Here is a 10,740-nt window from a genome sequence, read left to right on the forward strand (position 1 = left end):
GTGTGTGCGCATCTGATTTCCTAGTTAGATGTGTGCTTGATATATCTTGAGTAAATATCTATATTTTAAAATAATTTTGTCCATGTATATTGAACTACAGCTTGTTTCGTCTGGAGCACAATGACATTTCTACGTGTTATTTTAATATCAGCCTCACACTTGACTAGATCATTGGCTTTTCTTGTTATGAGTCTTCCAGTTTGAAATATTTGATGTTCATTTATTTCCCTATTTCTTTTTTTCTTTTCCTTTCTTTCTTTTCTTTTTCTGTAGGAGAAATATACTACCACCCAACCTCTACTAGAAGGCTGGCAGCCCCGAGAACTCCTCTTTTAGTGTAGTGTGTTCTGGATACATTCCTACTCCAAAGAAAATGGGGTATTTCCCTATTTCTGCAAGCTGCAAATGGCAACTAAAGAATTATTCAGCTTCTCAAATACATTTTGTCTTATAATATATATATATCATATATATATGATATATATGATGAATCTTGTTTCTCTAAATAATGTTGACACATATAGAATCTTACAAACAGTAATACTAATTGACTGTGCTACATGATTTGAATAGGGGGCTCTTTATTTTTAATAACTTTATATATATACACTTATTTTTTCGTCCTTTTTATCAATTGCACTGCCTCATCTCTTCCACTGAAACCATCTTCTTCTGAACAGGCCCTTGACTGTTTCGAATGCTGGTATTGGTTTTAACTGGATCTTTTGCATTTGTTTGCTTGTTTCGTTTTACTCAGCAAGCTCAATTATGGGTGCTTGCCTGAATGGAAAATTTATTCTCTGGGACCTGGGCTACTTATCAATACTTATACTGCTTAAAAAAATGCAATCCCCAGAGCGAATTCCCCTTCCATGAAAGAGAAAAGAGTGAACCACTCACTCCTTGATGCAAGATGAAGTGATGGGGGTTTCCGTATGCAGTCTTTGTGCAAATAACCACAGCTGCAATGTGTTTATTAGTGCATCAACATGCAATGTGCAAAAGTCGCTGTCTCACAAGTCCTACCCAACAGTTAGCTCTCAAATCCTCTCAAATCCCATCCACATTTCCAGATCTGACCCAATTCTTAGAGCGGCTGTTATAGACATGTTAGAGCTCAGCTGTCTATTGTCACTTACCCTCTGCACTTGTGAAGAACATCTAAAATGTCTTAATATGTAGATGATGTTGCATTTAAGAATAATAAACATCACATAACAGTTATTCTGTAAAATATGAAGATGTCTCTATTGGCATCCTTACAACATAGAAGTGCAATTGAAGGGAAAAAATTAGCTTTTGTTGTTTGAATTTAAGTTGGGGTAAGATACATTCTAAGTCAGCAGGGGACATAATTCAGGGAGGTTATATAAATAATTAACCTTTGGGAATAAGACTTGTTCTGCAAACACACATATCAATAAAGATAATTATTAGCTTCTGTTCACCTTTAGCCAAAGATTGCTGGAGGTAATTTAGAAAACATTTGAAGTATTTGCATACAACTCAAGGTGTTACATTTTATGCAGGTCTCATTATTAATATAGCAGGCCATCGGAAGCCGCTATATTTGTGTATAAAGTATAGCACAGTACTTATTGGATTGTCAAGCAGCAATGACTCTCTTTAAAGGAAAACAATAACAGTTTTTACTTTTTGAAATTAGAAGACAAGAAAATAATTTTATCATATTGCAACATTAATCCCTAAGTAATAAATTATATGTGTGTATGTGTGTGTGTGTGTGTATGTGTGTGTGTGTATATATATATATATATATATATATATATATATATATTGAGCAAATGGTTTGGTGAAGAAAAGACATAGATGTCTTTTCATGAGTTGTTTCTTTCATTAATAAATAGAATCGTATAAGAATAAATTCTAGGGTTATAATCAGCAATTTATTTGAGACATAAATCATTTCAATGCTCCTGTTAATGTTTCAGTTTATGTTTCAGACATTAATGACATGCTCTTTCCTTATTTAAGCCCGTCTAGAGGATTTTATCTGCCTTTACTTGAAGGTGTGCTAAATGAGTTTATAATGATTCACTGTTATGCATAACCTTTGCTTTCCATGACTGAAGGAGAATTTTAAACCTTTATGTTGGAGGAAGCTACCAAGAAGTTTCCATCTTACTTTCAAAGAGTCCTGTTTTTCTTCTACATTAATCATATTCTATTTAGTCCTTTAAGGGGAATTTACATTTATCATGGTTTCATAGATTCATTAGTGGGTACATTGTAGAGAAGGCACGGCTGATTTCTGCACACAGTATAGGGACGGTTTTTGTTTCCATGTACACATGCCCAATGCGGCCCCTTCCATCTCATCTCTTAGGGTCATCTTGGAGTCTGAAGGCTCTTGCAAGTTGAAAATCTACATCTCCGCAGCAATTAAGTTTGGCAATAAATGTTTACCACATAGAAAGAAGCATAGAGATGAAGTCTTGTTTGTGTGCCATTTTTATCTTAAATGCAATGATCCAAATTAAAGCTTCAATGAATATGACTTTGAGTATAGCCTTATTTCTCGACCTAGGAAGTGTCTGGTGATTTAAAACAGTAACTCTGTTCACAGTAAAGGTGGCTTGCTTTCCCCCTTCTGGATTCATTACTTGTTTTGACAATTGTGATCATGTAAGCCCCCACAGGAACTACACTGTGAGCCTATTCAAGTTCTTTAACAAATCTTTAAAGACAAGAGCTTCAAAACGCAACAAATTCCTATGTTGGCCTGCTGGAAATATACTGTGGTAGGACTTTTCCAAGGAAGTACACACTCCTGTTTTCAGTGTGTCTAACTTTCCTTTAAAGCACACTTCTAACTATAAATCTTACACTAAAAATTAGTATTAAAATATCATAACTAAGCCCACACTGCCTCTGTATAAGATTCTTTTCATCATCTAAACCAAAGTTCCAGTTTTACCTGCAAGGAGGGCTTTAAAAGATTAAAGGAACTCCAGAGGCTGTGAGGTGCCAGCTGTACTTAGCTCCTCATCCTTCGTTCTTTTTACATTTTACTTCGTGAAATGTGATAAGAATTGTATTCCTTATTTCTCCAAGATGTTTTCTTTTTAAAAATGCTTTTAGATTGATTTATTTTATTCTATGTGATGATCGTTTTGTCTGCATGCATGTCTGTGATGTGCTTGCCTGGTATGCGGAGATCAGGAGCCAGATACCCTGGAATTGGGATGGCTATGGATGACTGTGCGCTCTCCCCTCCACACCCTGTGGGTTTAAAGAAACAACATTGTGCCCTTCCCAACAAGTATTCTTAGCTTTGAGCTAAGACCAAGTACTCTTAGGTTTAAGCCATCTTTCCAGGTCCTCTTTATACCCTTTTTAATGGAATCTATTTTTGTAATCCACTTGAAATTATTTGTACTAATTTTATTGTACCACACAGTCCTGAATGGGATCATCAAGATGCCTTTGAGAAGCCCTGCAATGTCCCTGTGAACTGAGCAGCAGGGCTCCACTTTCACTTCTCAGGAGGAAGAAAAAACAAAAAGTATTCAAGAGAACACTTAGCCCAGGTAAGAGGCTTTTTGACAAAGAGCTGGTTAGCTGTGGATTCTGCCAGATTATGCTACAGGGTGGAGGTCTGTGGACTCAAGAGGGTTTATCACAGGCAAAGATTGTGGAGGAGTCAATGTCTCCAGGAACCCTGAGCCTAACACACTTTCTTTATTCAATAGGTTTCATGGCTGTATTTTTTTGACATAGAGCTTGTTCCTTCTCTATCTTCAGGTTGGGTATCCAACAGTCAAAGCATGTCCTTAATTTACTGTTCATCCTCTTTGTGGTTTTGTGTTGTTAATGTGTTAATTAATGCCCAATAGCACCCAGAGAAGAAAAAGACAAACAGCTATGACAACCCCACTAACAACCAGGGCGAGACATAGAAGTTGACAGATAGTCAGTCAAACCATTGAGTTCCTTTATTAAACCGTAAGACAGAAAATGGAAAAGTTAGAATAGAAGACAGTAGGGGTTGGGGATTTAGCTCAGTGGTAGAGGGCTTGCCTAGGAAGCGCAAGGCCCTGGGTTCGGTCCCCAGCTCCGAAAAAAAGAACAAAAAAAAAAGTACAATAGAAGACAGTGGAATTTAATGTTATTTAGGGTAAAAGTAAAAAGTAAAGAATGAATGCATAAAGGGGAGGGGACAAGAAGTAGGTAATAGGAAGGTGCAACAGGTTAAAAAGAAAAGAAAAGGAGAGAATTAGGAGACAAACCAAAAAGATAATTTCTAAAAAGCCTGTAAATAAATGCTCAAATTCTTAAATACCTTCCTTCTGGGTTCTCTGAATTTGGACTCTGCCAGGTGAAGAGAGGCTGTATGAACTGAATTTGGAGTTTCCAGGTTTCTCTACCAGTTAAGGTGCTTCATTCATACCAGTTATGTGTCAAGGATGTATCAGAGCTTGCTTCTGTTTCCTCCTCGCCTACAGGGGACCTCTTTGCATCACACATAGCTTTAAGATCTGTGAGCTGGGCAGGTTCACACATGCACCTGAGACTCCCTCGTTCAAAGGCCTATGGATGGCTAATGTTCTACCTAAGGTATTTTTACACTTTATTAGGGGCGAGTAAAGGTTATGTATAAACTTTGGAGAGTGAGAAGAAGATTTTAGGGTGAATGTACAATGTTACCTAGGGTTTAAAGTACTGGGAATACCCCATTTGCATGAAGAGTCCTTCTAGGACTCACCTGGTCCTTACTGGGCAAGTTCTTATGAGGAAAGAGGAAATTGAACTTGTAGGTTTGTCAAAGACTATGCAGTCTTCCTCACATAGAGGGTTTGGGGGTCAGGCTAACCATATAAGGTCAGAGAAGCAGAAGCCCTTCGGGAACAGTCAAGTCCTCCTTTTGCTCCAAGCTTAGTGGAGTGATCAGACATGCTAGACTATGACCTTAAGGAGCAGAGTTTTCCAACACCAGTGTCAATGCTTTGAGATAAAATGAGTATTAACAATCTGCGAGAAGGAAGAAACTGAGAAAAAAGATTTTATTGGGCCTTCAGAATTCTCAACTCCACAGACAATGAAACTTATATTTGTTATGTTGCTCCAGAGGTTAGGTGATTAATTCCCTGACTTCACCCTTATCCATAAAACTTCACAGTTACCTATCCACTAGTGTCATAGCATGGGGCTCATGACCATTACAACCTCCTCTACCCGAACAGCCACCTGCCACTGGAAACTTTCAATGTGTCCATGTCCAACCTCTTCTTGTCTATAACTACCTCCTGTGCTTATCTCTTGCCTTGTGGCTGCTGTAAATTGACCTTCCTGATCCCTGACTGGTAACTTTTCCTTGTTTTCAGGCCCCAAGAATTACTCATTAAACAGCAAGTTCTGCTTCATGATGGTATCACCTCTAGATAACTGAGGAATGGGTCTCCTTTCAACTGCTCACCCATCATGTAGGAGACGTCTCTCCTGAATTCAAAGCTTCTGGGAACTGGGACTCAATAGCTGTGTAGAAATGCCAACCTGTTTTAATTGGTACACGGATTTACCTTTTGCACGAGGCTTACATTATCCCTTCTCTATTATCTATTTTAATATAAACAAATCTTAATAAATAGAGTCAATTTTTCAGCTAGTTTTCTGAAAGGAATAGGTCTACTTTCTAAGATACTAGCATCTCTTCATATACGATAGAGTTTGAGTTTATATGTATGAATTAACATTCATGTATACATCAAGATATAGGCTCTATGAATATGTGTAATATGAATTTACCATGTATGAAACATAAAAATGAAAATGTTTAATTTTTAAAAATTAAACGACATTTTGACTGTTGATGTTTGGTCTGTTGCCATGCACTGTGACGATGAATTGTGTACCTGAAGGTCTAGGATTACAAGTAAATTCTCATGTTTATGAGCTTTTGTTGCACAAACCCTGTCCCTTAATTTAGAACAACTGGTTGAATAAAGATGTCTGTAGCCAATGGCAGGGCAGAAGAGAGGTAATCAGGATTTCTTTTCCTGGGCTTGGGGTCTAAGGCATGACTATGAGAGGAGGAGAAGGATGAGAAGGAGAGAGAAGGTGTCATGAGAGGAGATGTACCATGAGCACAGGACCGGGAGAAACAGCAAGTATTTGGGGAGTACTGCTGTAGAGGTAACCAGACCAGCAGTTAGAAAAGGAAATTAGGGGTTACCCCAGTAATTGTCAAAACCAAATAAAATAACCATAGTCTGAGTCCTGTTTATTTGTAAACTGCTTGGGGATAAATTTAAATTGGTTGAACGACAATAGACATAGGAAGATATTAATATGAGCTTTAGTTCCACTGTGTATTTGTTTTAATCTGCCTAAGTTAGCAATACCATATTTTGCTTAAGAATTTAGATCCTTACTTAATTTTGAAAGCCTTCCTAGGCACTGATATCTCCATATTATTATATTTTGTTTTAGTCTCCAAAAGCATACTTTAAAAAAACATGTGTTTATGCACATGTGCTGCATGTCCATGAAGGTGTGAAGGTCAGAGAACAAAGTCAAGTACCATTCCTAGGTTGGTCTGCATATATACAGACTTTTACATTAGCCCAAAAACTTATCCAATAGGTTAGAGTACCCAGACAGTGAGTGTCAAGTTTAGGCATCAGAAACCAGCTATAAGGTTGCTTCCAAATCCAGCGATGACATCACCCCTAGGCAACAAAGGTTGCCATGCCAATTGCCACACCTTCCCAGTGTGCACCTCACCTTGCTTCACCTGTGCACCTCACACTTGTAATCACGGCCCAAATAAAAGGCAGAGATCCCCAACCTCTCACCTCTTCTCCTTTGTCCCCTTTGTCTTCTTTTCCTCCCTGCTTCTCCCCAATAAACCTCTTCTCCTGGATCTTTGCTGGCCTGGTGTCTTCTGTCCAGCTTCGAGCTGCCTTCTAACACAGCTCCAAGGACCTTTCCCTTTTTATTTCCTCAAATTTTATATTTAACTCAAGCTCCAATGCTTGAACAACAAACACTTTACTTATCAAATTGTCTCCCTAACTTGACATGTATAAGTTGTTATTCTTAAAAGATTCAAGGGTTGGATAGGTGGCTTAGAACTTGCTCTACAAGCCATTGAACCTGAATTAGCTGGTATCCCTGAGACTGATCTAAAGAGCTGGACATGGTTATACATACCCACAGCCCCCTAAATGGGGACAGAAGCAAATGGATCTTGAATGTTCCCTGAGAAGCCAGCCTGAATGAAATGATAGGAATCCTATGCCTTGAACAGTGCTGTCACAGGCAATGGTGAGGCAAGGGTAGCAGATGCTGTAATGGTAGGCGTTACAGGCACAATGGCATACACCTTGAATCTGAGCCCTTGGGAGGTGGAGGCAGGAGAATGAGGAGTTTTGGTCATCATTGGTTTCAGAGCACTTTCAAGTTCTAAGCCAATTTGTGCAATTTGAGATACTATATCAGAAAAGAAAAGAAAAGGAGAGAAAAGAAAAGAAAAGGAAAGGAAAGGTGCAAGTTTAAACCATGAAGTTCTATAGAAACTTCTTGGAGTCTGAGCCGGAAAGGCAACTAAAAGCAATTTGTCACTATGACATGTGAATTCTTAAGCTGAAAAGAAGATCTAGTAGCTCTCCTTTGCCATGTGTGCCTCTTACCCGATGTATCCTGAGAAGCTGCGACGCAGGGGCCACAGTTGAATAACAAGCTCCTTAATCACGAGCTGTTTCTGTAAGGTGGAGTATTAGGCAGGCAGACATCCATAGGAAGCTCAAGGGCTGAAAGTGCAGGTAGGACAAAAGTTTAAAAGGGAAGGACAGCTGGAAAGACACAGAGAGTAAATAATAGGGTCTCAGTGCATGCCGTTCCCTCTAGCCTACTTTGTGATTTTGATTGAACTCAGAACAACATCCTTTGTATGCATGTTCTGGGAAGGTTGCATGAAAATGAGTGAAAACCCTTTGAAAAATGAGCATTGTTTAATAATCCTAGTAAGCTGGCATAACCAGAGAATCCAATGTCCTTGGAGTCAACATTATATACTTGGGTTCATCTTATCTTGCCGCATTCTACATATTCATAGTCCTTTTGGAACTTTCTCAGCCCTGACAGCTCAACTCATTACAGCAACTCGAGGCAGACAGAAAACATAGCGCAAACATATATCTCAGGCCCGCACTGTCAGTAAAGGACAAAGTAATAATGGGGACACTTCTCCCTGCAGTTGGGGAATACTCACTCCTCTGTGTCTAATTCTATCCTCAGTTACACTGTAACATATGAAATTCTGTAATTTTTCTTAGAGAAACCTAATAATTTTTCTTACAAACCAGGACAAGACGGGCGGAAAGGAAGGGCAAAGTGGCGTTAAGTAAAGACGGGAGAACCGTTTAGTAAAATGGAATTTCAAATCATGTTTCCCCTTTCCTTTGGAAGGACAAATTAGGGCAGAACATAGCTCAACAGAGTGAGAAAGTGTAAATTATAGACAATAAGTCTTAATGATGTTTGCTTCAGATCATCTTTATTAATCACAAGAAAGCTGAAGTGCGGGCTCGTTGGATAAGCATTACAGTTTCTACTCCACGATTGTCGAGCACACATACAGAACATGCTACTTCTCCAAGAGAAAACAATTGAAATCACAGGAATAGCTGGGCCCGAATGATAAACCGCCCCGACATCCTTAGGATTGGCAAAGGCAGATTACAGGGGCCTCGGTCAGGATTCCAGTACAGTTAGCACTTTAACGGGTTCAGAAGAGACACCCTGAGGCAAGGCTATCAAAGATCTGGTTGCCTAAGGAGGCAAAGTTTTGGTGTTTAAAGGATGGTGTTTTCATTAAAGTAATTTGGGCTTGGGACTGTCTACCGATCCAAGGATAAGACAGATCCTCCAAGCCAGTTTTGAACATTCTTTCTGAGCCTCAAAAGCACTCTTATTCTGATTCCTTCAACAGGGGTCCCGTTCTCAGTTTAGTGGTTTGCTGCTGGCATTCGCCTATGTATTTGCCTCATTCTGGCTGTGGCTGATAAACAATGCCAAGCAACCAGAGCTTCCAGGGACTAAGCCACTACCCAAAGACTATACATGGACTGACCCTGGGCTCCAACCACATAAGTAGCAATGAATAGCCTAGTAAGAGCACCAGTGGAAGGGGAAGCCCTTGGACCTGCCAAGGCTGGAACCCCCAGTGGATTCTTGGGGGAAGGGCGGTAATGGGGGGGGGAGGGGAACACCCATGTAGAAAGGTAGGGGGAGGGATTTGGGGGATGTTAACCTGGAAACCAGGAAAGGGAATAACATTTGAAATGCAAATAAGAAATTCCCAATTTAATAAAGATGGGGGGGGGGGAAGCACTCTCACAGATGAGGAAACAGGGTAGCACCAAGTCTCTCCTGCGAGACCATGCTAGCGCTGCTGAGACACAAGAAATGAAGTATTGATATAAGTAAGGAGAGACTGTAACCTTTTATCATTTGTTCTCAGTGCATTGAATATATTGAGAGCTTTCTTTAATATTGAAATTTTAAAATAAAGCGAGAGTTTTCTGTTTTTATTTCCGTGAATTTTATGAGATTTGTGTAAGAAAACAACTGTTACTTTGTTTTAGTAGTTTGTTTATGGTTTCTGTGTCTCCCTCCACTGTTTACTAAGCAAATATTTTCTAGAAAAGTGTGTACTTGAATCATATATGCATTAATGTTGTTTTGTTATAAAGATAATGCATTGTGCATCATCTACATGAATACTTCCTTACTTGGTTTAATTTTATTCTCTGATATTTTTGATAAGCATATACGTTTTTTGTGTATGTCTTTCTGTTTGGAATTATGGTTTCTTAAGTTGTTCTAAACACTGCTTATTCCTAGTTCTCTCCATTTCTGATATTTCAAAAATGTTCCTTCTTCCAGTTATCTTACTGATTGCAGTCTTTCTTGCATTGTTTCCTGGGTTCTGTCATTTGTGTTGTGTTTGTAACTTAGGGGATGGATAATGCGCATTTGCCAAGAAGGCATTTGTTGTTTTCCATTACAAATTACTCATTTTTATTTCAGCAGTCTGGTTATTTTCAAGGCTTGTGTTAGAGCATCTGCAATGACAAAACTAAAGTAATACTTTTTAAATATATTAATCACTTTATTTGTGTACCTTTCAAATGATATCCCACTTCCTGGTTATCCCTCCCCAACCCCACAAACCGATTCCCCCTCCCCTTTGTCTCTAGGAGAATGCTCCTCCAGTCACTCACCTGTTTCCCCCTCATGACTCTAGTTTCCCCCTAAGCTAGCGCATCAAGTTTCCATAGGACCAAAGGCTGTCCCTCCCATTGATGCCAGATAAGGCCATCCTCTTCTATATATGTATCTGGAGCCATGGATAGCTCCATGTATATTCTTTGGTTGGTGGTTTAGTCCCTGGGAGCTCTGGGTGGTCCAGTTTGTTGATATTGTTCTTCCTATGAGGCTGCAATCTCCTGTAGTTCCTTTAGTCATTCCCCTAGTTCTTCCATTGGGGTCTAGAGCTCTGGTGGTTGGCTGTGAGTATCTGCATCTGTATTAGTCAGGTGAGGGCAGAGCCTTTCAGGGAATAGCTCCTGTCAGCAAGCACTTCTTGGTTGGCATCAGCAATAGTGTCTGTGTTTGGTGTCTGCAGATGGGATAGATCCCTAGGTGGGAGAGTCTCTGGATGGTCTTTCCTTCAGTCTCTGCTCCATGTTTTTCCCTGCATTTCCTTTAGACAGG

At 39.4% G+C, this 10,740-nt stretch overlaps 1 non-coding gene across 1 annotated transcript; it reads right to left on the minus strand.

Moving 5' to 3' along the window:
* Positions 1-265: 265 nt before the first annotated feature.
* LOC120093484 (small nucleolar RNA U109) lies at positions 266-402 on the minus strand. Its single transcript, XR_015623556.1, has one exon. It is a non-coding gene; the product is annotated as a small nucleolar RNA U109 (small nucleolar RNA).
* Positions 403-10,740: the final 10,338 nt, after the last annotated feature.

The sequence above is a fragment of the Rattus norvegicus genome, chromosome 6, assembly GCF_021556685.1.
Source record: "Rattus norvegicus strain SHRSP/BbbUtx chromosome 6, alternate assembly SHRSP_T2T, whole genome shotgun sequence".
In the NCBI taxonomy this organism is placed as follows: Eukaryota; Metazoa; Chordata; class Mammalia; order Rodentia; family Muridae; genus Rattus; species Rattus norvegicus.